Genomic DNA, 6,047 nt, shown 5'->3' with positions numbered 1-6,047 from the left:
TGTCAATTGGAAACCTTTTCACTTCCTTTGTGCCCCTTATATAGCTCTTTCACTTGCGCTGGCTTGAAGTCCTGCCATTACTCTTAGCTACACCATTACTTTTCATTGTTGCACTACTACTGTCATCTTTCATTGGCACTTACTTCACCACCAATCTGTGCTATCCTCCTATGCCTAATACATGGCATGCACAATGGACTAAAATCCACAAGACTTCATCCTTCGATTTCTCCTGCATCTTTTAGAGTGGGTGCATCCTAGAGTACTACTACATGTGCAAGTGACACGGCCAAGGGCGAAGCTAGTAGTGGCAGATTGTGTGGAAGAGGCAAAAATGGAGGAGGGGGTGGGTTGGGCAAGGATTTGGAGGTGATAGTGGTGGTGCTAGGGATTAGAGTAGATTGTAGTTCAAATGGTGCTAATGGGGCTAAGGATCCATGTGATTTTAGTGTGGAGGTTGGGGATATTATGGAAGAAGAGTTAATTAGCTAGAACTTCTAGTTAGTAGGCACCTATATGAATGGCTTGATGAAGTCGATTCTGCTCCACTGTTACTAGCACGACCTATTTCTCAAGATGTTCAATCTAGCTAGTTTTCCAAGTAGCACTATCCTTGAGAGAGTGAATGCACATGATGCTCTTAGAGGATAGGTCCTCTACCTATATTAGCTTTCCTATGAGTTACTCCACCTCAAAGCGTAGCTTGATGTTCGAGTGATGGGATGTAATCTTGTGTTGCTACCGGTCTTTGTGATCCATAGCGAGCTTCTTCTACACTATGACTTTAGCAAAAAATGCTCATTCTCAAGTGTGAGGACTTCTTCGTGTGTGAATTGAGTAGTTCGGGGTAAGGCAGAGCAGAGGAAGGCATGATATCACACTTCATCATCTACTAGAGATAGATGTCAAATGTGATTCCATAAATACTTTGCTTTTGCCTTCACATATTCAAAATTTGGAGATGATATTTCTGAGGCACCTCAAAGTGCTCCAAGGTGACATCCCATTGTTTCTCAAGAGCTCGGGTAAGTTACTCATGAACATATGTGTGCATGATGTGGGTTCAAAATAATGTATTTTTAAAATACCATTTTTATACATTTCTTACATACAAAAGGGTATAATATAAAGGGGTTATTTATAGATTGAATAGAAAAGGATTATATTATATTCAAGAAAAATTCATAAATAAGGATATTTATAAATAGGCCTTGAACGCATGTGATGTAGAGGATATACATATAGTAACTTCCTCGAGCTCAAGAGCTCATGTTCCACATTCTCCTCTTGAGTCCAATGATTGTGGACTAAGATACGCTTTAGGCCCATCCTACCACAAGCTATATTATTTGTGGCAACCAAAATGGGCATCAACATTACTATTGCCTCACCAAACTCTATGGGCTCATCTTGGGAAACCTTTGCCTCCTACTAGAGTTTGGCCACTAACCTTGTTGTAGGAGGAGAGGCGATAGAGGCCGAAGAAGAGCGAGCACCTACTAAAGAGTAATGGCTAGCTAGGAAGGGACAATTAGTGTCAACTGTGTTAGAGGTTGGGTTTGCGCATATGCATCAAAATCATCATCATCACAAAATGGTAGAGGTGCTAGTTGGATACATGGATCCACCAAGGCAGCCGAAAGTCACTGCATCCCTTCATCCCTAGGTTCTCACATATTTTCCTCTAGAAAGACTCTTGCAGCTCTTACAAGATGTCACAATAGATGGGCAAGGAGTCATCAACATTAGTAGCCACTTGGTGCACAGATCGGATGATGTATGCTCGCGTAGTGAGTGTCGAAAGGTCCCCAAGAACAAAAGAACTCTACTTTTTGCACAAAACTCAAGGTAGAAAGCATGCACAACATGAACAAGAGACCAATTGGGTGCAATCTCCCCCCATGCCTTGTGTGAGTACTCCACAAAGCATGTATTTTATGTATTAATCATCTTCAAGCTCAAATAATAGCCCAAATTACAAAATAGCACGCTTTTGGCTTTTGAATTTGCTTTAGTGCCAAATAGAAATAAAGCTAATAGGCGGGCGCCCAAAGAGTCAGGCATACCCAATACAATGTCCAAATACAAATATCATAATCGTGCGACCATGTGCATACAAAATAATAAATAAATATCCAACGCCTTAATAAATAGGCGCAACAAAATATAGGCGCCATGCCTAAGGTATGCACCCATCAAAATATAAGTGATAACTCGAATACACGCTATCCTCTAATGCTTTCCTCCACCACTACTGCTATCTCTACACATCAACTAAAGCATTCACAATCGTTAGTAAAATAATACAATTTAAACCGACAAAAGTGAATACCTAGCATTCTTCAGCTACATAAATAAATCAACTGGTTAGAAATCAATCCTAACCTTAATTTTTCACGAGTGCGCACTCTAAACTCAGAAACGTTTATTAATTTAATATGTATTTTGCAGAATCACCCGCTATGGAACCACCCATGTACACACTAAATTAACAAAACGCTCGAAAAGGATAGGCATTCCCATCAACTTCTCGCACAAAGAATCCACTTTGTGTATGAGCCCCGGTCAACAAAGTTTACGGAATCCACCGTAAAACCTCACGGAATCCACCGTGGCACGGAATCCACCGTGTAATATGCCTCTTGGCATCAGGGTGGTTGTGTGCGAGGAATTAAATCTATTTTGTGGTCTTCAGGACGTGAAGGAGGTAGTCCAGGTGGTAAATCTTCAGCAAAACAATCTTTAAATTGTGCAAGGAATTCTTTATGCCTAGGGTGCATATGTTTTTCTTTAGCTTGAAGTTCATTCACCCAAATTAGATAAGATTTACTACTTTTGAATAATGCATGTTTAGCTTGAGTATGAGTAAGCAGTGGAAAATTATTGGATGCGTGCATACCATACAATGTAATGTGTTTTCCTTGAAAATGAATTTTAATTGAATGCGTGGAATAATCTATGTCAGGATTATGCTGATGACGCCAAGGCATACCTAGGATAATATCACTGGACTGTAATGGTACAACTAGAAAATTCCTTCTTTCAGTGTATTCACCAATTTGAATTTCTAAATCATGCACCTCTTATGTTCCATTATACCTTGTGCCTAAGAATGCTTCTTTAATGCGATAATGCGTAGGAACAGTTTGTAATTTCAATTCTTTCACTAACTTTGCAGAAATAAAATCATGTGTACTACCATCATCATGCAAAATAATCTTTTCTTTTTCATGCACTAAACATTTCATTGTCAACAAAGAATGTGTAGTTGGCATACCTGGTAAAGTATCTAAAGGAGTAGTAATGTCGTCCTCATCTTCCATAAAGTCAGGCATTTCCTCATGTTCTTCATCTTTCATTGCTCCAAGATAGTTGATATGGACAGGTGGCTTCTTCGATTGGCAATTGGCTGCTAGATGTCTAGGTTGATGGCATTTGTAACACACTATAGGTTTGGCTTTAGATACATTGTTTGCAATGGTAGGAAGTCTAGAAATATTAGGATTTGGCTATGAGGATAGCTTAGGGTTTTGATTGGTATTTGATGGCAAAAGAGGTAGTTTTGTCCAAGACTTACGGAAAGATGATGAAGGAAATCAAATCTTCTAATATTTGAATTGAATTGCTTAGAACCATAGTTACCATTTGCTTGAAATTGTTGTGGATCCTTGTCTCTTCCTCGAAGCTTGTCTTCAGTGTCATGAGCTAAAGCAATTGCATCTTCAAGGGTTGCAGGCTTGAACATATTGACTTTAGTGTAGTAATGCCCAAGTAATCCAAACATAAACTTGCGCTTGTGAGTCACTTTAGGTACGTCTTCAAGCATGCGTAGTTGGAGTATAGGCTCACGATCTGGTATACTGGGAAATAGGCTCACGATCTCTTTGCTGAAGAAGGTCCCATTGCTTTATGGCTTTTTCATGGAATTGTGGAGGAAGGAAATTTTGCATAAACTTCTTTTTGAAACTCTCCCAAGTAGTGGGACAATCTATGCTCTTACGAACCACGGTCCACCAAAGAGATGCTCGATCTACTAAATGATTAGTGACACACTTAATTTTATCTTTTTCAGCATATGTCTCTTCATGAAAGTAATCATCAAACTGACTGATGAATGCAAGAACAATCTTTCCATCTCGAGTTCCATTGAAAGTACGAAATTTAAAATTTCTTTTACTTATCTTTGTTTCTTTGTGGATGGATTGAGCTTCGAGAGTCGCATCAATGGTTCATCGGATAACATCTTCGGGTTGTGGTCCATCGTTGTCGGTAGTCGATCATTGTAAATTGGCCAATTGAACTTGCAAGGCTTGCCAGGCTCTTCGTTCTTCATCTAGCTGCATCATAATTAAATCCAACTTTTGTTCCATCGTAGGTTCAGAAAGATCGCCTTTAGCCATTAAATCGTCCATATTTTATTCCGTCATCCTGTAAAAATTCAAAAGACCTCACACTCTCAAAATCCAATTAGCGGGATGAGCGTAGCTCAAATTCGGGTGTACAAGGCTTATAGATTTTTGTTTGGATCTCACGGTCTTCGACTTTTGCAGTTATGGGATTTGAAGTCTTCGTAAAATCTGCATATGACCTTCTGTGTGTGCTGAAACTGGTTTAGCAAGTCTGCGTATGCAAACAGAGTCTTCCAGGGAACAAGTTTGCAGTTCAGTGCTTCTACGCAAGAACAGTCCTTATGGGAGTTTTTGTTGACCCCCTCCTCCCACAAAATCTTAAGATCATCAACTAATGGACAAAGATACACGTCCATATTTTTGACTTTGTAGCGACTGGGAATGAGCAAGCTAAGGATGAGATGTCCTTTCTTCTTAGAAAGCCATGGAGGGATATTGTAGTTGACAAGGACTATAGGAATAAGTCACTTTTGACCTCTGGTGACTTGCAGGACTTGCAGAGTTACAGAACTTAAGGAACTTGACAAACTTTGGAGATTTTTGTGACTTGAGACTTAGTGGATTAAGCTTGCAGCTTAATCTGTAACAAAAGACGAATTTTAGGAGGGAGGGGGCGTTTTTTGACACCGAAAATCATGGCAAAAACATCCTGATGCCGTCGATTTAATAAAATCGATTAAGTAAGCTTTGTTTAAGCTTACTATTAAGCCTTTTAAACTTTCAAAAAAGCTTTTTAACATTTTGGACTATGGAGTTACTGTCAGATTGTTGAAAAGAAAATGACTTGTAGAAGGAGCTTTCCTTGTGACTCTCTGCCTCCTCAAGCCGGTCCTTCGCGATCAAAGGTTGTAGACAGAGGTTCTTGACCACCAGGAATCCACCCGTATCGACCGTTCGCGATGAAACTGACTGTCGAGCTCGATCGTTCCAGGAGCTCCGTCTTCGCGCAAGATGGAAAGCGATTGGAAGATCTCGATCTCAACTTTGCTCTAATACCACTAGTGCACAGATCGAATCCTGTATGCTAGTGTAGTGAGCACTGGAAGGTCCCCAAGAATAAAAGAACTCTACTTTTTGCACAAAACTCAAGGTAGAAAGCATGCACGACATAAACAAGAGACCAATTGGCTACAATCTCCCCCCATGCCTTGTGTGAGCGCTCCACATAGAATGTATTTTATGTATTAATCATCTTCAAGCTCAAATAATAGCCCAAATTACAAAATAGCATGCTTTTGGCTTTTGAGTTTGCTTTAGTGCCAAATAGAAATAAAGCTAATAGGTGGGCGCCCAAAGAGTCAGGCATACCCAGTACAATGTCCAAATACAAATATCATAATCGTGTGCGCATGTGCATACAAAATAATAAATAAATATCCAACACCTTAATAAATAGGCGTGACAAAATATAGGCGCCATGCCTAAGGTATGCGCCCATCAAAATATAAGTGATAACTTGAATACACGCTATCCTCCAATGCTTTCCTCCGCCACTGCTGCTATCTCTACACGTCAACTAAAGCATTCACAATCGTTAGTAAAATAATACAATTAAATCGACAAAAGTAAATACCTAGCAGTCTTCAGCTACATAAATAAATCAACTGGTTAGAAATCAATCCTAACCTTAATTTATCA

The sequence above is a fragment of the Lygodium microphyllum genome, chromosome 2 (assembly GCF_053477565.2).
Source record: "Lygodium microphyllum isolate KBCC chromosome 2, Lygodium_microphyllum_v1.1.10, whole genome shotgun sequence".
Taxonomy (NCBI): Eukaryota; Viridiplantae; Streptophyta; class Polypodiopsida; order Schizaeales; family Lygodiaceae; genus Lygodium; species Lygodium microphyllum.
This window is presented reverse-complemented; position numbering follows the sequence as displayed.